General features: G+C 47.1%; 1 protein-coding gene across 1 annotated transcript in view; it reads left to right on the top strand.

Moving 5' to 3' along the window:
• MEF2D (myocyte enhancer factor 2D) overlaps positions 1 to 23,863 on the top strand; it is a 168,562-nt gene that overhangs the window by 51,348 nt on the left and 93,351 nt on the right. The window contains exon 2 of the mRNA XM_084614166.1: positions 2,172 to 2,241. The gene's annotated coding sequence lies outside the window, so the exon portion shown is untranslated. The remainder of the gene's footprint in view (positions 1 to 2,171; positions 2,242 to 23,863) is intronic.

The raw sequence follows: 23,863 nt of genomic DNA, 5'->3' as shown, positions 1-23,863 counted from the left end.
CATTCTGACAGCTAGAAAGCAGTCTGTGCTTCACCTGTTTTGGGGAATTACGTACAGCATCTTCCTATCCCAGGCCGTTTGGTGAGGAGATATTTGTTACAGCGAAGGCCTCGGGTTCGAGATGGGGCCATGAACTGAACCCCGCGCTGGCTTCCAACAGACCTGAGCTGTGCTGGGGGTAGGAGGGCTTGGATGAGGTTCGATGCTGTGCGGTTCTTTGGCCCATCTGTGCTCGGGCTGAATTTTGTAACGTCAGGAAATGAGCTGGTGAGGGGTAGGCGGCTCAGTGAGAGGAAGGCTGGCTTTGTGGTTAAAGCAGAGGACTCAGACAAAGTGGGCTCCATTCCCAGCTCTGCTGCAGACTCCTTGTGTGACCTTGGACCAATCACTTAGGTCTGGTCTGCACTGAAAACTTAGGTTGGCCTTGCTACGTCGCTCAGGGGTGGAAAAAATTCAATTCCCCCCCCAAGAGACATAGTTAAGCTGACCTAAGCCCCAGTGTAAACAAACGGTTGGCCAATGGAAGAATTCTTCCGCCAACCTAGCTACTGCCTCTCCCTGGGGTGGATTCACTACGGCGATGGGAAAAACCCCTTCGTTCACTATAGCAACTGTCTACACTACAGCGGCCCAACATGGGGCCTCTATTATGTCTACACTACAGCGGCCCAGCTGTGGCACCATAGTGAAGCCGCTTCCTTCATCTGTGGAAGGGGCTTTTCTACCGATGTACTTAATCTACCTCTCCGAGAGGCGGTTGGAAGAATCGTACCTGGGTTCCTGTCTGTTTCGAGTCACAAGGGAAACGAGTTTGGTGATGTCGTTTAGTTGCCAGTGGGATGCACGGCCTCCAAAACCAGGGCCTGATTTCCGGAGGTGCTGAGCAGACGCAATCCGAGTTGAAGTCAATGGGAGGAGCTGTCGGTGCTCAGCACCTTTGCAAACCAGCCCAGGGTGGCCTCTGGTGGGCTTCCACCGCTAGAGTCCTTGGGTTGAGGCAGATCCCAGACTGACGTGCAGCGGCTGCGCTCTGTGTTTGGTAGGGCTGGTTGAAAACGTTCCATCTGAACCATGTTTTGACAGGACACTGGGTTTTTGATTTAGTTAAATGTTTCAGCAGAAGTGTCAGTTTTCCATGACAAATGTTGATGTTTTCTTCAAAAAATTGAAGGCCAAACCCTAAAGTATTTCAATTTGGCTATGCTGTGGCAGTACCTTGTGGTATTAGTTGTTCGACTATCTCATGTCCCCATTCTCCAGTCTGGGTTGATCTCCCCTAGCCACACTGCGTTTCCCATCATGAACCATGACTTCCAAAAAAAGAACAGGAGTACTTGTGGCACCTTAGAGACTAACAAAATTTCACATCCGATGACGTGAGCTGTAGCTCATGAAAGCTTATGCTCAAATAAATTTGTGAGTGATTTTCCACTGAATGCATCCGATAAAGTGAGCTGTAGTTCGCGAAAGCTCATGCTCAAATAAATTGGTTAGTCTCTAAGGTGCCACAAGTCCTCCTTTTCTTTTTGCAGATTCAGACTAACACGGCTGCTACTCTGAAACATGACTTCCAAGAGTACTCGAGATTTACACCAGTGCGGCTGAGAGCAGAATGTGCAAACTGCACAGACCTGAAGCATTAGCCGCAGTGGGTTATGCAATCTTTGACTGCTCAGGCTTTGTAACACCTGAATTCAACCTGAGGCACTGTGGGCTATTCAGCTGTGTCTTTCAGTCCACCAGCTATTCCTGAACAGCTGGCAGGGTGGACAGCTGGTTTTCCGTTTCTTAAAGCTTTAAGATCATATTTTTTACAGGGTTTCTTTCTTTCTGTCTTTCTTGCCTGCAAGGTCTTGTGTCCCTCAGCTCCAAGGAGTAGAGAGCCCTTAGACTTGCAGGATCAGGGTCTTAGCTGCCTTTCTGTCAGGATTCTTGTAATTGTCAGCCAGGTCAGAACAAATATCTGGATGAAATCCTCCAAACTAAACACATAAATGACTGCACAGAGTATGAACACTGAGATCCCAGCCCCTCAGGGACAAGGGATGCCCTGACAGGACAGGAGCCCTGATTCCCGGTATCCCCTTATACCCAGGTCAGGACAGAATATGCACTTTACCTGCATTCGTCACTTTATCCCCTTGGAACTGACAGCCATTTCCCTTTTTCAGTTTGATTGACGGGCAATGGCTACAAATTGCCGACTGGAGTGAGCTGAAGATGCAGCCGTCTGACTAACAGGTAGGAGGGAAAATCCCTATTTAACACCCGCTATTGGTTGGTTTTTTTTTTTTTTTTTGACAAAGAGAAGACTTTTGGGAACAGATCCCCAGTGGGGGGGTTAATTGGGGCAGCTCCTTTGGGATCAGTGGGCCAGGTCCCTATCTGGTGCAGATTAGTGCAGCTTCCGAAAGAAGGAGCGTGTCGCCAGTTTACAGCAGCTGAGGATCTGACCCCTAATTATTAACTAGTATTTTGTTTCAAGGCAGAAAGCAATAGGGGGAAAAATAGCAGGTTTCCTCCCTGTCCAGTGTGGTGTTCTGTAAATGGGCATGGGGCCATTGATGTCAATGGGCCAGATCTCCAGCGGGTGCAAACCAGAGTCACTCCCTTGAAATTCAGCTGAAGTCCTGGTTCAATCTCTCCAGGGCATCTTCCTTCTTAACGGGACAAGATTGTGGGTCTCTGGCTTGTATTTCGTAAGCCTCCATTTCCCTGCAGAGCCCTGGCCAGTTGGTTCACGGGGCAAAAGGTTTTGGGACCCCAGCATTGGTGGGAACTTGGGGGGCGGGTACACAGGGTAGAGGATGAAGTGGTTTCAGGAGAGAATCTTTCTTCTGCCTGGGCTGCGGGGAAAACCTGGAGAGCTGCTAGGTTTAGGGAGTGTGTGTCCTGTGTGCTCCACCCTTCCAATTATGGCAGTGTCTTCCGTCTGGCCTGCTGTTTGCAGAGTGCGAGCGAGAAGGCAGAAATTTCCCCTCCCTATTTGGAAGGAGAGGCTGAGCTGAGATCACATTTCCTGTGGTCAAACTGGAGGGGGTAGTAACAGTTTGATGTGCAGCTATTCGACAGCACGAGGCTGCCCACCCCCTATGCGGCTTTGCCAGCCTCCACTGGTGAGCCCTGCGTGAGGTTTGTGGCCAAATCTCCGTTTGTTACCAGTTGCAGGCAATAGGTGGTACGGTAACTGCCTAATCCGTCTTGAACACAGGCTGAGGATTCAGTTCACAAAGAGAACTTGCATGCTGGGGCGGAAGGAGTGGGGGGCTCTGTAGCCGAAATGAATCGGACAGTGGCCGGGGAGCAGCTAAGGGACTGTCCTAGGGTCAAATCAGAGAACTGGTGCCACCCCTACAACTTCTGGGGAAATGCACGTATCCTTTTAAGTAGCTAATGGGATCCAGAGCCTATAAGGCGTTGGTTTGAATCCAGCCCAGGTGTGTAGTGAGTGAAACCATTGCCATCTGAGGGGTGCTGTGTGGTCTTTGTGTGAAACTAGTTAGCTGGGGCTCAGCCCAAGCCCTGGCTGACTGCGGTCCTGCTTGCCACCTGCTGGCACTAGTTAGCCCTTGTGCAGTCAGTTACACTCGTACAAAGTGGGAGCGAAGCGCTACTGGGTCAGAACTGTACAGCCACTTTGCACTGATGCAAATGACCGCACAAGGTGCAGGGCAGGAGGGGAGCAGGCTCTGAATTCCCCTCATCCCTGAAAGAGACGGTCCCACCGGACTCAGAAGTGTGGCACATTGGCAGGGGGCCATCTGCATGGGAATCGCACCGGACCGATGGCCATGCTGTACCTGTTCTCTGTGTGTGTGTGTGTGTGTGTAAACAGAGGTCTTCACTCATCAGTGCATTCACAAGCAATTTAAAGGGGCCTTAAAGTGATCTTAAATTATAGTTGCTTCCCCTTTAAGGCCCCTTTGCACCACTCTGGCAGCATGAAGGGGCCTTCGTGTAAAAGACAATCTAGCCATGAATCCACATGACAGGCCAGATTCCCAGTTACACTAGTCTGGCAGTGCAAAGGGGCCTTTAACATACATGCAACTATAATTTATACCTATTTTAATAACAATGATAATCCCTAGCTCTTATATGCTGTATCGCTTTTCATCCATAGCTCTCAAAATGCTTTACAAAGGAGGTCAGCATCATTATCCCCATTTCACATGGGGAAACCGAGGCACAGAGCGCTGAAGTGTCGTGTCCAAGGTCACCCAGCAGACCTGTGACCGAGCCAGGGACAGAGCCCAGGTGCTCTAAATACTAGGTTACAATGCTTTTAAGGCCCTTATATGCTGCCAGAGAGGTGTAATGCGGCCTCAAGGCTTCTTTATACACCCGCTACACTCGGTCAGACTGAGAGGACATTTCAAGTGGGGTCCCACAGGGTGCGTCCTGGGTCCAGTACTATTCAATATTTGCATTAACAGAGTAGAGAGTACACTTATACAATTTACGGATGGCATCAAGCCTGGAGCGGTTGCAAGCGCTTTGGAGAACAGGCTGAAAACTCAAAATGATCGTGATAAACGGGAGAATTGGTCTGAATTCAGCCAGGTGGAATTTGGGAAAGAGAAGGGAAAGTGATACATGTGGGAGGGGAAAATCAAATGCATAATACACAATGGGGAATAACTGGCGGACGGCAGTACTGCTGAAAAGGATCAGGGAGTTATCGTGGATCAAAACTGGAATGTGAGTCAACCGTGTGAAAAGGCGTTCTGGGATGTATTCACAGGAGCGTCCTATGGAAGAGGCTGGCCGTAACTGTTCTGCCGTACTCGGCACTGGCGAGGTCTCAGCTGGAGCAATGGAACAGGCTACCAAGGGAGAGGCTGGAGAATTCTCATCCCTGGAGGTTTTTAAGAACAGGTTAAACAAGCATCTGTCAGGGATGGTCTAGTTATATTTAATCCTGCCTTGGTGCAAGGGGATGGGCTAGATCAGTGTTTCTCAACGACTGGTCCGTGGACCGGCGCCGGTCTCTGAGATCTCCCTGGCACAGTTTAGGATGGCAGCAAGCTGGTCCTTGGTATCAAAAAGGTTGACAAACACTGGTCTAGATAGGGAGTACTTGTGGCACCTTGGAGACTAACCAGTTTATCTGAGCATAAGCTTTCGTGAGCTACAGCTCACTTCATCACGAAAGCTTATGCTCAAATAGATTTGTTGGTCTCTAAGGTGCCACACGTCCTCCTTTTCTTTTTACGAATACAGACTAACACGGCTGCTCCTCTGAAAACTGGTCTGGATAGGTTTCAGAGGAGCAGCCGTGTTAGTCTGTATTCGCAAAAAGAAAAGGAGGACTTGTGGCACCTTAGAGGCTAACCAATTTATTTGAGCATAAGCTTTCGTGAGCTACAGCTCACTTCATCGGTCTAGAGAACATCCAGTCCTGCATTTCTATGGTTCTGTGGGAAGTTGTACCATTTGAACTGTCCTGGTGTAGATGAAGGGATATAACCCCCTCCTGTGGAAGCAGTTCTGCTGGTATAAAAGTGCTTGAACTGGTATTGCTATTCCCATAAAGGAAGGAGAAAAAGTGATTCTGGTATAAGTCACCTTTACCCTGACATAGCTGCATCCACAGTAGGAGTTGTACTGTATTTTGGTAGCAAATCACAGCCCTAACTGACATCGTTTTACCAGTATAAAACCTGTGCGTAGAGCACACCTGAGTGTGATTCGGAATCAGGCCAGTGTCATTGGCACTAGTGGAAAGTGTCTGCACTAGTGTAAAGTGCCTTTGGGGTTTGGTAGTGTTTTACATCCACTCTGCATTGGTTTAAGTGGATACACGACCTGAAGAACGACATAGAATCAGATCCTTAAATCTTCTCACAACAAGGCTCTCGGATGTGTGTGTTTATCGGGAAGGATACTCACTTAAAAGTTCTGTAGCTGGTCAAAGAGTCCCACAAAAAGCACTGAGTGGATGTCTCCAAGCCTTTATTCCTTCAGCCGCATCCCGAATGGGATAAGTCCTGTCAACAAGGTTTGTAAGTTTTCCACGTCAAAAGACATTGCAATAAACAAAGAACAAGATGAGCGCAGATTTGGCCATAATGGCTGGGCTTGTTAATGCAAGAACTCAGGCGTGGGCAGAAAACCTGGTCTTCTGCTGTGCCAGCTTGCAGGGGTCTGGGAGCAGTGCTGATTAGAGATAACTACAGGGCCAGATCCTGAGCTGGTGTAAATCAGCTGCAGCTCCCCTGAAGACAGTAGAGCTAGACGAAATGACATCAGCTGGGTATCATGTGCCTCTTAGGACCAACGTCTGAATTCCCGTTTATACTAAGGCCTTTCATGCCACTGTGATAAAGTAAAAGGGTTTTAAAGCAGTTGTGAGTGTAACAGATTGACACCCACTTCAATGCCCCTTTGTAAATAGGAATCATGCCCCAGATGTCTGTGTAAAGGGTGTGGCCATGAAGCTATTGGACGGAAGAGAGGAATCTCAGAGCATCTATTTTTCTGTCAAATAATTCTTTGCCTTTATGGGAAGAACTCTCACCTGAGGCTTTCAAAGTGCTCTGCAAACATTCGTTACAACCCTGAGAGCTAGTTAAGTATCATCACCCATTTATAAATGGAGAAACCGAGGCACGAATATAGTGACGGGAGTTTCCCACGACCACACTGAGATGAGGTGGCAGACCTGGGCAGACCCAGGTTTTTCTCTGCTCTAACCACTAGACTCCACTCCTCTCCAATGCCAGGAGCCCCAACTCCCTGTCCTGTGCTCTAACCACTAGACAACATTCCCTTCCTGTGAAAGCAGATTGTATACTTGGTCTCATCCATCATGAAATATAAGTGTGAAAAGACTCTTATCCTGTCCCTGTCTCCTTCCCTTCCCCGGAAATTAGGATTGCTGGTGGCATTAACGGGGGGAGGCAGGGTGGTGTCGGAACAGTTTAAAAGAAGGTATTTTTTTTCTAGAACTTGTATCCCTGTTTATTGCTGTTACAGTAAATGTTTGTATCTCCATTGTCTGTAATGAGGTTGTGGGTAGAGACAAGTCCGGGTAACCGTTTTATGAGGGTTTTATGGTTTCATGTAATGTATATTCTGTATCTGATATTAAAATCAATACAAGGAGAGATTTTAAACATAATCTGACACCAGCCCTCGAAGTGGGTGGTGGGGCGGTGGCGTTGGGTTATTTTCTCTGCTGAGCAAGCAGGTTTTGCTGGATGTTCAGAAGAGGATTGAGATGGCTTTTTAATATCAGATCGGGGGCAGATAATAAACTTGAGATCATAGTGGCTGCATATGGAAAAGACCGGGTGAGATCATTGTCCATTCCCTTGCAAGGTCAAGATGGAGGGCCTAATTCTGGTCGAAATGACACCGGAATAAACCATGGAGAGATGCCAGTGTAAAATCAGTATAAAGATCCCGTAGTATCTCATGAGGTGGAAGATCTGCTGGATCGTAATGTGGTGTTTATTACTATTATTATTATGTGTTACAGAAGGTGCATAAAGGCCTCAGCCAAGATCAGGACTAAATGCTGCACAGACATGTAAAGAGAGACTGTTCCCAGCCTTGAGAGCTTACGGTCTAAGTGCACGTCTACACTAAGGATGCTACATCGGCAGAGCAGCTGCGCTGCTGCTCTGTCGCCGTAGTGTAGACTCGTGCTGCCTCAACAGAAGGAGTTTTTCTGTTGCGGTAGGTAATCCGCCTCCCCAAGCGATGGGGAATTCCTCCATCAACCCAGCCCCTTCTACTCCTGGGGGTAGGTCAGCTTAACTATGGTGCTCGGAGTGTGGATTTTTCACACCCCTAAGCAATGTAGGTGTGTCCACCTCATTTTCAGTGTAGATCAGGCTGGGATGTAGAAAATAGAATCAGGCCGTATGAACCAAGCCTGGTCTACCCCTAAAACTTAGGTTGACCTAACTGCATCGTTCAGGGCTGTGAAAAATTTTGCGCCTCATGTGACATAGTTAGGTTGACCTCACCCCAGGGGACGATGACGGAAGAATTCTTCCGGTGACCTAGCTACCATCGCTTCTCATTGAGGTGGATTAACGACATCGATGGACAAGCCCCGTCCGTCGATGCAGGAAGCATCCACGCTACAGCGACGCACAGCGCCAGAGCTGGGTCACTGTAGCGTAGGTACACCTCTTGATTCACAAAGGTATGTAGGTGCCTTGCTCCCATCGGATTCACATAGGGACTAAGGTTGCACAGCGGGTTTGTAACAGGGCCAGGAGCTGAACCCAGCTTCCCCATCCTATTTCTTACCCACCTGGCCATTCTTTCCATTTTTGTTGTGAATCCTGATCTGCACATTCCTTGTCTACGCTAGAAAGTTTTGTAAGTTTAACCATACTGGTGAAACTAAACCGATAAACCCCTTCTAGTGTGGACGCAGCTACATTGGTATAAAAGAGCTTATTCGGGTATAGCTTATGCTGGTTCAGGAACAGCTGAGTGTACAGGTATGAAGTCCAGTTAGACTGGTGTAATTGGATCCACATTAGGACTTATACTGGCTAAAGTTATATTGGTATAAAATCACCCACCTAACCAACCTAGCTATGTTGGTATAACTCTTCCAGTGTCGACCAGGCCTCAGTTCCAAAGTGGTGCTGTTTGGAGGACACGGGTTGTCGCCGGGTGTCCAGACATAGGCTTCAGTTGTAGGGCAGAAGGCCCCAGGACCTGATACGCTTTATATTTTGGATCAGACCAGGGCTTTGAGCAGTTGCTCTGAGGCTGCAGAATGGCTCACTCAGTGGGTTGATGCAGCAGGTTTGAGGTTGGAGGAAGACTTCTGAAAAGTGCTGCTTTGAAACTCATACCCTTCCGTTCCCCAAGCCAGCCTCGTGGGAGGAGTCGAGCGATTATATAAGCGCATTATTGACCCTGCCTCAGGAGTATGTGACCACCAATACCGGGGTGATTTAAAACCCCCATGGCCACGTCCTCGTGTCCTGGAACGCACGGCACTGCTGTCCGCGATCAATAGGCACTTTGGGTTTCTGTGTCCAATGCAATTTGAGGTACGCCAAGAAAACCTCTCCTGCATTTTGTACCCAACCACTTCTGGTGCAGAAAGGCTCTCCGGGACAGTGACCTTCCTTGAATTGATGCTTGCACCTCTCCCCGCCCGCAGCACCGTCCCATTGCAATCGTGCTTGGGAAATCACGTGCCTGGTTGTACCATGCAGTCCATCTGCAGGGCTTGTGCTTTTGGCCTGTGCCAGTCCGGGAACAAGGCTCACTAAATGAGCCTCCCTTTTACACTGGATGCCATCAGCCTGATTCTCAAAAGCGCTGAGTCAGTGGGAGCAGTGGTTGCTCACTACCCCTAAAAATCTGGCCTGATGAGGATATAGATTATGCTCAAACCGTATCCCACACCCTGCCCTTCCCAAACTCTGAGACAGTTAGGGTCCAGAGCTGGACTCCATCTCTAGTTTGAATGAATTCATGGTTTGGTTTAGCTTATGCAGTATCTGGATTGTTGTGTCCCAGGGTTGAAAAGGTGACCTTCAGTACATAGCACTGAAAATAAGGGCCTGATGTTTAAGGTTCTGTTCTCTAAGGAGCCCTGGATTCAATTCTCTGCTCTGCAGCAGACTCCCTGTGTGACCGTGGGCAGGTTATTTACCCGTTCTGTGCCTCAATTTCCCATAAACTTTTTTGGAGCAGGGGCTGCCTCTTATATGTATGTCCAGCACCCAGCACAATGAGGAGCTGGTAGCCGATGGGACCACTAAATGCTACTGCAAAGCAAATAGTAATACGGCATTCTATTAAAAAAAAGAGATCAATCTTGGGTTCTTTCCATTGGCCATGCAGAAACTTTCCTTTCAATGAGAAATGGCTTTCTGTCAAAAATGGAAATTTTCATAGGAGAAAAATCTCAATTTTTAATTACATTTCCCCAGTCTTTCCAGGAAAAAAGCCTTAGTCCCCCCAAAGCCCCTGGTGAGGTGGGCAATGCTTTGCTCTTTGGTGAAGGGGCGGTGCTGTCCTCGCTGTTCGGAAAAATTCCTAACCAGTAAATCCTAATTTCATGGATGGGGAAACTGATTCACATTAGACAGGCAAAGTGAGTTGCCAGAGATTGCACAGCAAATCAGTGGTACGGTTAGGGGCAAAACCCAGAAATCTGGATTCTCCAGCTTTACCTGCTTCAACCAGTAGACCATACTGCTCTCCCAAAGCTGGGAATAGAACCCAGGAGTCCTGAAAACCAGGAGGCCATCACATCTTCCAGAAATCAGACTGAGAACCTAGGAATCCTGATGTCCAGCCCCTGTACTCTGACCCCTAGATTTCACTTCTGTCACTCATCTAAGTAGTTTTCAGAGTAACAGCTGTGTTAGTCTGTATTCGCAAAAAGAAAAGGAGTACTTGTGGCACCTTAGAGACTAACCAATTTATTTGAGCATGAGCTTTCGTGAGCTACAGCTCACTTCATCGGATGCATACTGTGGAAACGGCAGAAGACATTATATACACACAGAGACCGTGAAACAATACCTCCTCCCACCCCACTAGATAAGCTATTACCAGCAGGAGAGTGGGGTGGGAGGAGGTACTGTTTCATGGTCTCTGTGTGTATATAATGTCTTCTGCAGTTTCCACGGTATGCATCTGATGAAGTGAGCTGTAGCAAACCCACTCTACATCTAAGTAGTGTAAGGCAAGTTTTGTCCTTCCAATGCTTCCATTGCCATTTGGTATTTTGCAACTGACTGAGATCCATTTTCAAACCGCAGAAGGAAGCATCCTTTCCTAGGAAACGGCCTCTCATGCCGTCTTCATCAGAAACTCTTGTCTACATGTGTGTTCCTACTTTAACCATACGTGTATCCTATGGTGGATGCAATTATCTCAGTACAAAAGTGCATATATTGGTATAGCTATTCCTGTATAGGAAGGGGAATAAGCTATACTGGGATAAGGCACCTTTATATTGGTACAACTGTGTCCACGCTAGGGCATTGAATGACTTTAGCTACACTGGTGTAGTTAAAGCTGTACACTTTTATGTGTACACACACCCTCAGTGAGTCTCCCTGTGCTTGCGTATTTGTTTCAAACTAATTTGAAAAGTCTCAAGTGTGCAGGCATCCTCTGGCTCTGATCAAGCCCCATGTGTCTGGATCACTCACCACCATTTACCCCAGTAGCCTTTTCCAGGGCCCCGGGCCCTGGTGCAAATGTCCACCCGCCATGCAGCTCAGTGGAAGAATCCGGCCCTGGGTGTTTATTTACCAGTTCCCTTTCCATCATGAGATTGCAGGAGCGAGTGGGCCGATAGAGACAGGACGGATTACGGTGCATGGAAGTGCAGGGGGCGCGCATGGGTGGGTGTGGACGTTGGAAGGATTTTCGATCCAGGTAATGCTAGACTGCCTTGCTGTCTGAACTGCTAGGCAGCCCCAACCACCCCCCCCCCCCCACACACACTGTGGTCACTGCTCTTTTGGCTGCAAAGGAAGCGAACCAAGCCGCTGCTTTCAACAGCTGTTTCCAGGCAGGCTGCTTTGGCTTCTCCCATCCCCCCCCCCCCCCCCCCCCCCCCGCGCTTTATCACCTCCCTCTAGTTTTACATCTGTCTCTGCCCTTTAGACAGGCCGAGTTCTTTCTGTCACTCTAGGACAGTGTTTGGGGAAAGGGAGGGGGGTTGGTTCATTCCCTCTATGGTGCTGTCAGTGACAGATTGGGGACAGTTGTTGAGGCGCTGGCGAGGGGGGGGCGGGAGGAACACGGGACACAAGACGGCTTTCCTGCAGGGCTGGGACTGGCTCCCTTGTCGTCAGAGATTCCTTGCAGACATCCAGGGCTGAGCATACGTGGAAAAGGACGCAGCCATCCTGTCTCCTGTAAGTACCTCTCACTCTTTCCACTGGGGAGTTTAAAATTAGCAACTTCTTTTTAAAAAAAACAACAACCAGGCTTTGCTTTAGCTTGACCAGCCGAACTGGGTTAGGGGTTGGGGTTGGTTTTTTTTTTTTGGTTTTGGTTTTAAGCTTGGATGATGCTCCAGTGGCCCATGGGGTTTAGGAGACAACTCAGCAGCTGACATCCGTGTGTCCTCCAACCCGCCTTCCCCCCCCTACCCCCCCCCCCGCTCCCCACCCGATCAGCTTTCAGAGAGACTGCCCTGTGCTGAGAAACCATGCTGTGTTCAGCCTTCTTATCTATTGTCACTCTCTGGTTTTGTTGCATTGTTTTTTTAGCTGGAGGTTTTGTTGTTGTTAGTAGTAGTACCCCTGAAATAGACCTTCGGTGTGTGTTTCTTCTTGAGTCACTTTCTGAGCAAAGTCAGGAGCTAGTTGTTATGTGTATTATGGTAGCACCCAGATGCCCCACCAGGGATTGGGGCCCTGTTGTGTAAGGTGTTGCACAGGCACATAGCAAGAGACTGTCCTTGAAGAGCTTGTGGTCTAAATAGACCAGTCAGACAAAAGGTGGGATGGGGAAACTGAGCCACCAAGCAGGGAAGGCTCTTGCCCAAGTGGGCCAGTGGTAGAGCCAGGAAAAGAACTCAGGTCTTGTGAGTCTTGGTCCAATGCACTAGCCACTTGGCCATGCTGCCTAAAAACAAACAAAAGCCCAGCCATGCAGATAAGAATGTCGAGAGCTTGGATTCAGAATTCACATCCGAATGTTGTCCCTACCCCTAACTAAAAACAGGCATCCTGACATCCACAGAAGTTTGCATTGTGGGAGTGGAGTGCGGGGGTGGGAACCCCTTTTCTCCCAGAAAGAGGAATGCTGCTGATTTAAGAAGTGAAAGGGCTCCCATCTTTCAGGGACAAGGGTGTTTAGAAAGACTGGATTCAGCGGACACCCTTGCAGCACCTTTGTGTTGGCTCTGCTAGGAGGCTGGCCTAAAGCCCTCCCCCTGGGGAATGGCTCCTGCCAAGCACAGAGCTAGATCCGACAGCCTCTGCAGGAGTCTGTTCTGGGGTAAGCAGGGAATTGGAGACATAGCTGGTGTGATTAGTAAATTGTAAGCTTTTGGGGGCAGAGATTGTCTTTTTGAAATCTGTCTGTACAGCGCCTAGCGCCGGGGTGGGGTCCTGATCCATGGCTCCTACATTCTATGGTAATACAACTGATTAATAATTATTATTAATAATAAATTCCTGGTTGCCACAAAACCCACAGAGTTATGGCAGTGCGGGAGGCAAGTTATACTGTAGGCTGTTTGGGGCAGGAACCGTCCTTTCTTTGTAGGCGCGTACAGCACCCAGCACCGTGGGGCCATGATCCTTGATGGGCAAAGGGGGGGGCCTTTAGGCGTTTCTGCAATACAGATAATAAATTAGGGCAGCACTGGGAATCAACTGGCTCAGGAAGCCCCAGAGTAGGGGAGATATAAGCTGCTTCCCGCACTCTCCATGTGACAGTGCAGGGATGAATATCTAACCTCAGCATGGCAGCTCTCAAACATAGTAAGATGGTCAATTTCAGGGCTGTGACGGCAGCCCGGAACATGCTGCAAAAGCAAACAGGAAGCAGGGCTGGGAGCAGCCCACTTTATTTACTAGGTTTTACCCAGGCTGTTTATAGTCTGAGGTCTTTTTTTCTTTTTCTTTTTCTTTTTCTAACCCCCTTCTGCAAAAGCAATTGCACAGGGTTGTTTTGTTTCCATCAGGTTTATTGTATTGCAGAGTGGAAATTTACTCCTTGGGTGGGACGGTGAATGTGTCCGGAGTTGGATTTTTTCCAAAATTGCCCAGGTTTCCTAGAACTCAGCACCAACCATTGGGGGTAAGGGTTTCCGAAGAGATCAGCACCCAGTTAGGCACCGAAGTAAGGTGGAGAGATTTCAGAAGTGCTCAGCAGCCAATGTGCGGATATGAAGCTATTTCTGTGGGTGATAAGATGGGAGCTGAGGTCTTCTGAAAAATATGGCCCTGGATTGTTGTTGTTAATGACACCTAGCTCTTTTTGTCAGTGGACCTCAACACGTTTTACAAAGGAGGTCGCCATCGTAATCACCCCTGTTTTGTAGATGGGGAAACAGAGGCCTAGAGAGGGGAAGTAACTGGCCCAAGGTCACCCACTGGGTCAGAACCAAGCATCAAACTCAGGTCTCCTGAATGAGTCCCAGTCAACCATTGTAGCCACTTGGCCAGCGATACTCAGACTGAGGTGCAGCAGCCGCGAGTGGCTCTTTAATGTGTCCCCTGCAGCTCTTTGCAGCACATGAGATTAAAACACGTGATTTAATTATTAAACAGTCTAAGTTATGAACCAATCAGGATGCTTTTACTATGTTATTAACCAATTGTAACTGATAAAATAATAAGAATACTTGGTCAGTCATTTTGCTGTGAGAATTTATATATACATATATAGAGAGAGAGAGAGAGAGAGAGAGAGAGAGAGAGAGAGAGTAAATGAAACAATGAATTCACACCATTGTAAAAAGAAAAGGAGGACTTGTGGCACCTTAGAGACTAACAAATTTATTTGAGCATGAGCTTTCATGAGCTACAGCTCACTTCATCGGAAATTTGTTAGTCTCTAAGGTGCCACAAGTACTCCTTTTCTTTTTGCGAATACAGACTAACACGGCTGCTACTCTGAAATCTGTCACACTATTGTGGCTCTTTTGGGTAATATTGATTGCTAATTTGGCTCCTGAACCACTTGGAGAACAATGGTGCACCATTGTGCGAGGCGCTGTACAAACACAGAATGGTAGACAGTCCCTGTCTCGCAGAGCTGACAATCAAATAGAGGCCGCAAACACGGGATGGGGGGAAGGGGTGGAACGTACATACTTTGCGTGATGAAGTGTGCTGAGCTTTTTTTTAAAACTTCTGGCCTAATCGTACTGGATCAGATAGGGCTGTTGGCTACCTGAGGGACTCCCAGCAGGCTGTTTTGAAAATCCCGGCTGAAAGCTGAAGGCTGATGGTCTCTGCTGCCTAGACCTATTCACGAAGCAGTTGCATAACATGTAGCAGAAGAAAAAATCATCCGGCAACGACCCAGAATCAGGATGAAAATCTTCTAATGATGGGCCTGTTTTTCTAGTACCTTGTGCCGTCGTTTTGCATCTGTGCAAAGTTGGGGAGATTTCCCCAAATTTGTTGTTTTAAAGAAGAGCAGGGGTCCTCTCCTATTCTGTTTTTTTCACTTCCCCCATTACCATGGTATCTGAGCACTATCAAGCGATAGGACTGGCATTGTTCATGTGAGTCTCTTTCCTTCTTCTTTTTTTTTTTTTTTTCTTTTCCTCACTCTAGGGGGAAAACTGTGTGTGGATTTTTTGGGGGTGTTTTTTGTGGAGGAGGGTTAGATTTTTGTGGGGGAGGGTGGGGAATTCAAAATTTCAAAACTCAAAAAAATAATTGGATAGGTTGAAAAATTGGAGAGATTCCAACCAGCTCTCTGGTTCACTCACCGTTTTTGTATCCCTTTCACTGTATCTGCTTAGAAGCCAGTGTAGATAAAGGGTTACAAACATGCCTAGTGTGGATGCAGTTATGCTGGTATAAAAAAGTACAGCTTATTCCCATAAACAGTGTGTTGGCTGGCTCCTGTGCATGATGTGCTGTATGCTTGTATCCGTGAAGTCAAGGTCAGTGCGCCTTGTGTGTGAACAGAACGTGGTAAATCCTGGTGCTCTCTTGTCTTGTCTAAGCGTTACTCTCAGTGACCTCTCTGTGAAGCCTCACGCTCTATGGGAAGCAGTATGGCCCAGTGGGTGGGGCACTGGGCTGGCAGTTGGGAGCCCAGGGTGCTGGTCCTGCTCTGTTTGCTCTGTGATCTTGTGCATGTCACTTCTTCTCTCTGAATCTCACTAAGTGGGTAATTGATGCTTGCTTCCCTTTCTAAAGCACTTGAGGGTTAGGGTTGATTAGACCTAAGTTTTGTTATGTCTTAATAATCTCACTGTTACTACTACTGTGAAGACTATGGTGGAAAGGCAACGTAAAGAAAACCAATGAGTATTCCACAGAACTTCAAACGTTTCTGCCTCCAATGGACAGGGCACTGCACTGGGAATCAGGACTCCTGGGTTCTATACTGGCTCTGCGAGTGACCTTGGGGAAAATCCTTCACCTGTCTTGTCTTTTTAGACCGTTAGCTCTTTGGGGTGGAGGCTGTGCAACATGGTGATCTTGGCTGGAGCCTCCAGTCACTGCTGAAATATAAATAATAATAATGTAGATGTAAAAACCTCCATGAAAAACTAAAGGGCAAAAGTGCCTAAGAAGGAAAACAAGGTCTTGTTCAAATACTTTTCCCACCGCCCCCCCTGCTCTCTGCCCCCCAAAATAACAATTAGACTCTGGAACTCATTGCCATAAGAAGTAAGTGAGGCAAGAAATGTAACAAGATTCAAACAGGGACTAGACATTGATATGGATATCAAGAATATCCAGAGTTGTCATAATTCATGATAAACATTCCGGAGGAGATACTAAACTTCAATATTCAGGCTTAAACCAGAAGGAGACCAGGAGAAGACGTGATGTGGGGGGGCAGGTTACCCTAGAGCTACTGCTGCTGGGGTCTTATACATTCCTCTGCAGCACCCATAGCACCCAGGATACTGGGCAAGATGGACCTCAGGCCGGATCCAGCCTAGGGATCTATCTGTTTTTATCTTTAAAGTGACTGTATCCATCCAAACGAGCTACTACATTTTTACTTAGAGTGACAGGAAGGGTTCTGTTCCTTGCTCTGCCATTGATCTTGGATACATGAATCTCTATTTTGTGCCTCAGTTTACTCAGTTTTGAGACACTTACAATGACCTTTCAAGTCCCTGTTTGCTCTCTTTCATGCAAACAAATAGAGCTGGGCACATTTTTGTCTGGAAGTTTTTTTTTCAACAAAAAATGTTTTGTCCCCCCTTCCCCCCACACACTAAATGAATATGTTCAGAGCAAGTTTTCATTTCCATCCAAATATGTCTGGGGTTTTGAAAACTGTACATTTTTTAAATGAGCCTTCCTCCCCCAATAAAATTCTATGAAAAATATTTTTAAATGAAAATTGTGTTTCTTTAAAAGAATTTTTTTTGCCGTACATATGTTTTCTGAGCAGCTCCAGTGATCAAGCACATCAGCCATAGATTTGCTCCTTTATCTGTCACCCTTAAATGACCACAACTACTTCTGAGCACCTTACAGTCTTTAAGATATTTATCCTCATAACATCTCCCTGAGGTAGGGCCATAATATTATCTCTGTTCAACAGAGACACAGAAAATTTCCCAAGATCACGCAAGAAGCCCATAACAGAGTAGAGAGCTGACGGCAGGTTTTCTGAGCCGTAGGCTAACACCTTAAGCACTACTAGGCCATTCTTGCTTCCCTCCGTCCCGGCTCGAAAGGCTTTGCTATCCACATACCTGAGGCAGCTTTGAAAAGCTCAGCCCTTGATTTTCTCTTTCAGGCCAGTTTGTAAGCATATACAGCCGTAATCCACGGCCATCCCATATGGCCGGCAGGTGATGCTTCCATATGGAGCCGCTCTCAGAATTTTCTCAGTTCATCAGCCCAAGCGCAACTCGCGTGAACTCCGCCATCCTACAGTGCGGGGGTCTTCACCCCATGGATGTGAAGCCATGTCTTTTGGTTTGGAAGCTGTGTAAGGGTTTATTGGGGCCTGTTGTGGGAGTCTCATGGATTTACGATACATAAAGCAATGTTGTTTCAAGTAAAGCCATTTAGTCTTGTGGAACTATATTTATTGGGGAGATGTCTGAAGGCCAAATTTCCTAGCTGAGTCAGTCCTGGGTTCCATTCCCAGCTCTGGAAGATAATAGGGTCTGGTGGTTAGAGTAGGGGACTGGGAGTCAGGACTCCTAGGGGGCCAGCTCTGGGAATGAATGTAGCCTGCCATGAGTCTATTTCTGGCTTTGATAGGAAGTGTGTCTATGCAGGGGTTCTGTTACCAACTCTCTACATGACTTTGGCCAAGACTCATCTGCCTCAGTTTCCCCATCTGTGCAATGGGTATATTTACCCTCCAAGGTACATTGACTGTGTCTGGTCAGAATCACGGCCACTCCAGCAAGATGTCCTTTGGCATTGGTTCAGCAGTGACTCAGAAGGATTAGCGCCACTTAATGAATCACTGTTTCCTCTATTTGCAGAGGCCTCCCTGCTGAATGCTCTCCTGGTGGCCCTGGTTTGCTGGTGGGAGCTGGCAGGATGACTGCCTGACTTCAGGCCATCAGAATAGTTCCATCCATCCATGGCTCCCCTTAAATGCTGTGTTAGGGGATGTTAATATTCATAACATGGCTATTGCCTTTGCTGGCTTTTGGGATTTGAAGGATACCGTTTCCACTGGGGTGGGTGAAGAACTTGGATTTTTGCAAGAAGTGTCATGAACTGGCTTGTGTATGAGAGAGAGCACAAGCGCGTGGGAGAGCTGCCCTCTACTGGATGGAATCAGAACAGCCCAGCTATGTATCATAACCCTATACTGCTAAGCATTAGGGGTGATTCTCCTTTTGCTTAGGTGGCAGAGACCTGCTTTTTTTGAGCAGTAAGATTAAGGGTCTAGCCGCCCCGTCACCATCAAGAACACACTACATGTTCATGTGGTGCAGCCCAGAGGTACCTAGCGGGCCACTGATTTACATCAATAGTTTGCCAGGCTGCTTCTGCGGGGAAAAATTCCTTGCTTCTAAGAGGACTGGACAGGAATGGGATTAAAACACTTCCTTATAAAAGCAGATCTGGTCTGGGGTAGCCTTCTTTGCGAACAGGAAACATTATGCAGTGAGTCCGGATGAAATTTTCTTCGGTGTTGTGAGACGGGGCAAGCTTATTTATTTTAATTTTCACTTCCAATTTGTCCCAGCTCAACCCATGTAATTTACAAGCAACAGGGCCAGTTATGCAGAGCAGGGGGGACAGGTTTTGTGTGTGTCTGTAGAATATGTTTCCTATGAGTGAGTGGCAACAGCTGATAACCAGCTGTCTCTTTGCATTTCAGTTCCTTAAAGAGCCAGGGCCTGATTCTCTTTTGCACCAAGCCTCCTTTGTATCAATCTGGCTTTAATGTAGGTATCAGTTGGCCCCTTTACATTGCCTGACTGGGTGTAAAGAGACCTTAGAGATGAGGATCAGTCCCCAGGTTCCCCTGTTAGCCTTTTGCTTGTAGACATATGTGCGTGGGGGCTGTTAACGAGTTAGGGGATGGAGCTGTATTTCTTACTGGCAGGTGGGAAGGGCCTTTGTCCAGGCTGGCCCAGGGATGTGCCTGTGAATCGGTCGCGTTCCTCTGAATGCGGTAATAGGCATGACCGAATGTACCTTGTCTTGCAGTCACATGCCCTGGCGGAGCCATGAGTCATGCAGCTGAAGGCAAAAGGGACCCATCCCCTGGGCTCAGTTTTCCCTGCCCCTTGTGCGGTCAAAAACACCGGTGGAGAGGGCGTGCCAAATGCTCCTTGATTTGGATTTGGTTCTATTCACCCCGCTTTGCCCTGGCTGCACAAGGTGCTGGGCAATGGAAAATCAGGCCTAGTATTGCTATTATCAGAGAGCAGCGTGGCAGGAATCCCGATATCCACGCACCCCCAAAAGGGAAAGTTCAGAATCTAGGTACAAATTTTATGGCTGAACCAATAAATAAATAAAAAAATCTGGATCCCTTGAAAATAGAGAGGTACAAAGCCAGGCTCTGAACTATGTGACTCCCACCCTAACTTGTCACTATGTTAACAGCAGTTGGTATTAGAATGCTAGTCCTGAGAGGTAGTGTGGTCTAGTGGCTGGGAGACTGGCTTGTGTGTCAGGAAAGCTAGGGTCTATTCTCATTGCTGCTTCTGGGTGAGGGTAGGTGGTTAATTGCGCCTCCGGTGCATTGTCTGCTTAGACTGTAAGAAGCTTGTCTGGGCAAGGGCTGTGTCTCTGCAGCGCCTAGCACATTGAGAACCACTACTATTTATTACTCAAATTATTAGTAGCATGTATGAGCCCCCGTCACAGACCAGGACCCAGTTGTCCTCGGGGCTGTACAAAGATAGTCGTTTCCCCATGATCTTGGTTGATCATCCTCGGTTCCACTGCAGTACAAAAAATAATGAATAAATCAATCAGAAACCGGATCCCCTTTATTTACAACAGTTCTGCCTGCTGGAAATCTTCACTTTCGTGCCTAAAGGAACTCTGTGTTTTAATGTCCAGCAGCGCTGGTTCTACAAAATCTCTCAGTACATAAAGTGAGGCTTTGAACTGGCAGTGTGTGTGTGTAGGGGTCTGAGTTGATTAGAGGATCAGTGCATCATGATGGGGGAATGGAGGGAACTATGTACACTTCTGTATTTCATTTGTGTGTATGATCTGGATTGATTGATCAGTGCTTCACACACGAGTGCAATTAACATTTGGGTAATGCAAATAAAAACCCACAGCCCCATGATGTTTATTATTGTTATATTATTGGCCAAGATTTTCAAAAGTAACTAAGGATTTTGGATGCCCATCTTGAAACATATTAAAAATGCCTGATTTTCAGAGGAAATCCAGAATGACATGGTACCTCTAAACTCCTACCAAGCTCCTCCTCTCCAAAAATCAAAGCAGAACTTTGAGCCTGAAAATGGAGACGTGCCAGAGAGGCTTTGCTATTTCTGTTAGTTCTACATGGTCAGATACGGAGGTGATGGATCGCAGCATAGAACACAACGATTGCTATTATTTGTATGTCGGTAGCGCCTCGGTCAGGGGAAAAAATACCCAAAGTGGTAAACAAAAGTGGATCATTGGAAAATGAAAATAATAACTGGAAAATTGTAACAGGAAATTGAAAATAACTGAAAAAACCCCAGCGATTAGAAAATGAGAAAAAAATGAATAATTGAGAAAATAAAAACGAAAACAGTTTAAAACACCCTCCCTCCCCCTGTTTTTGAGAAGAAATGTTTGAAAAATGGAAAACAATGAGAAAATCAAAATGTTTTTGTAAAATTGTTGTATTTGAAAAAATGGCCACTTTTAACTGAAAAGTTTTTTTTTTTTTTTCCAAACCAAAAATTTCAGCCAGCTCCAGTCACTGCGAATATGCCATGGCTTGAGCCGTATTCATTAATTGTTGCCTTGCTACCTATATTATTATAAATATTATTCATTATTGCGGTAGCACCATTCATGGACCAGGACTCCATTGTGCTAGGCCCTGTACAAACATAGAACCACTATTCTATTCTATTCTATTCTATTCTATTCTATTCTATATAGATTCTTCTACTGCCTTCATCACTGTAACAGCTGAGTGCCTGGCAGTAAAGCAGGAAGCAATATAGCTAACATCTGGTGGACTTGAGTGCTGTCCATCCAGAGATCTCTCTGAGAAGGAAGAGTTGGGGGGTAATGGGCCTGATTCTCCTCTCATTTATGGCGGTGTAAATCAGGAGTGTTTCCGTTGAATGGGGCCTGGTTCTTGTTGCTCTGCAGCCTGTGAGGTCAATTACACCCATGCAATGTGGGATGTAAAACGGTACCAAATCAGAATGGTAGCATTTCCCACCCGCTTTGCACTGGTCTGAATGACTGAACAAGATGTCAGGCAACAGAGAATCAGGTCCAGTGGAGTTTCCCTTGGGTAAAACCCATGTATCGGAGAGGACGACTAGCTGCTATGATTATTGGGGGAAAACCCGACTCCCATTATGGATAGCCCCTAACTTTCTTTCAGAACATATCCTCCTCTCTGCACCCTGTAATGCTTCTTAACTTGGTGTTTTGCCTTTGTTCCAGTCTCCGGTGCACAGGATTTGACTTGGGGGGCGCAAATCTCATTCTTAGGCTCTTCCATACCGTCCTAGGGGTCGTCTTGGCATTTCCTTCTTCCCCTTTCTAAACTGCTATCCCACTCGCTGCCCTTCTGATGCAGTTGGTTCACTGCAGTCCTTCCATTGATTCCCATGGCCCAGGGGTTAGGATTTGAGAGACCTAAATTCAAATCCCTGCTCTACCCCAGACTTCTTGTGTGATCTTGGGTAAGTCACTAAGTCTCTCTTCACCTTCTATTCTATAGAGGTTCTTATGGCTTAGTTCCCTCCCCTACTGCACAGAGGGTTGTGAAAAATAAACATATTAAAGATTGTGAGGTTCTCAGATACTGTGATGATGAAGGACGGAGAAGTAGCTTAGGTAGGTAGATAGGCTCATGAAGTGCGTGTTGTACTCAAGTTCTGTCACCTGGATCTGAGCCATGGATGTACCTGCCTATTGTCTTTAGGCTTCCATGGCTTTTCGACTGTTTCTCTGTCACGTGCCGTTTCCAGCTGGGGCGGGGATGGGGGACGGGACACAGACGAACGTCGATCTGTGCGGCCCAGCGCCAGTGATGTTCTCAGGATCAGCAGCGCAGCTGGAGCAAATTTTCCTCGCCCAGACGTGAAGGCAAACTGCACTTCATCCATCTGCCCAGTCTGCTGGCTGCTGGGGTCTCTGAGCTTTGGTCACGTCCCCGGATGGAGTGCTGTAGGCTTACTGCACAGCTCGAGCTGCCTTGTTTTGCCTTGCTGTCTCTTCCTGAAGATCCAGGCCAAGGGAAGCCAATGATGCTTGCTGGTTCCCCAACCCCAGTGTGAAATATTCGGGCTTATGATGCACCTTCTTTGCCACGCAAGAGGGAGAATGGGCTGTATCTCTGTAAGGCACCTTGGTCCTGAACTGCGTCCGTAGAACTGCACCCAGGGGTTGTGAAACCTTGACTGTATTGGCACAGATAAAGTGGCACCACTTTTGTGTGTAGACGAAGCTTTAGTCTGTAGACAGCTAGCTAGGTGATGAGGGTGATCACGGTGGTTTAGTCAGCTTAGCTCTTTGGTCAGGGCAGGTGTGCAGGGCTACATCTGAGATCGCTATCAAGGTCCTTCCGTGGTACGGGAGCTGAACAAATTTCAGCTTTGATGAGGTCTCAGTTTCAGATGCCACAGATGCGAAATGGTCAGTGACAGCCAAACTGACTTAAAAGGTGTTAGGGAATGGAGAGGTGTCACCTAGTGGTTAAAGCTGGGGGGAGGGGGAGGAGGACGTGGCTGGGACTGGACTACTGTTGATGTCTGCACAGCCGCATCCCTGCAAGACCATAGGCAGCTCGCTCTCTGTGCAAACCATTTCCCCACTTAAACTGCTGTTTGACTGCAGCTTATCCTCCCGATCCATCGGTAGCCGCTTACGCGTTGGTATACTATTATTAATTATTGTTATTATTATTATGTATTTTCCAGTCGTGGCTGGAGGCCCCAATGGAGATCAGGGTCCTGCTGTGTTATGTGCTGTACAAACACAAAGTAAACAAACACAAACACCTGTCCCTAAGAAGGTATCGTCTAATTAGACAGGCCAGAGAGAGGCTGGGAGAGGAAAGAGAAGCACAGAGTGGAAATGATTAACCCAAGGCCCCATGGCAGATCAGTGTAACTGCGTCTACACCAGGGCTTTTGCCAGGATAGAAATGTGGCCCAAAAAAAAATCACCCCCCTACCTAGAGCTGTGCGAATAAGGGACTTTTGGATTCACTTGCAATTGGGAGGGAGGGGGGCCAGGGGAAGAATTGTGTCAATTCAAACTTCAGATGAATTTTTTCAAACTTTTCGGTGAACAGACAAGCTGAAAAATGTTTGGTCTTGAACAAAGCCTTTCATTCAGATGAAACCAACATGCCTGGCTTTGATTTTGACTCTATTAAAGCATTTGTAATTTTGTAAAGGAAAATTAAAGGAACCATAGAAACAAAAAGTCACTTCAGGCTGAAAAATCAAAACATTTAGATTTTTTCTGGGTTTTTTTTTTTTTTTTTGGACTGAAACAATTTAGCCAAATTGACACAAACTCACAGAACATTCAGGCATCACCAAATCTGCATTTTTTACCTCCCC

Source organism: Lepidochelys olivacea (assembly GCF_965140295.1).
Source record: "Lepidochelys olivacea isolate rLepOli2 genome assembly, chromosome: 24".
NCBI lineage: Eukaryota > Metazoa > Chordata > Testudines > Cheloniidae > Lepidochelys > Lepidochelys olivacea.
The sequence above is the reverse complement of the archived record's forward strand: the minus strand, read 5'-3'. Positions and strand labels throughout refer to the sequence as shown.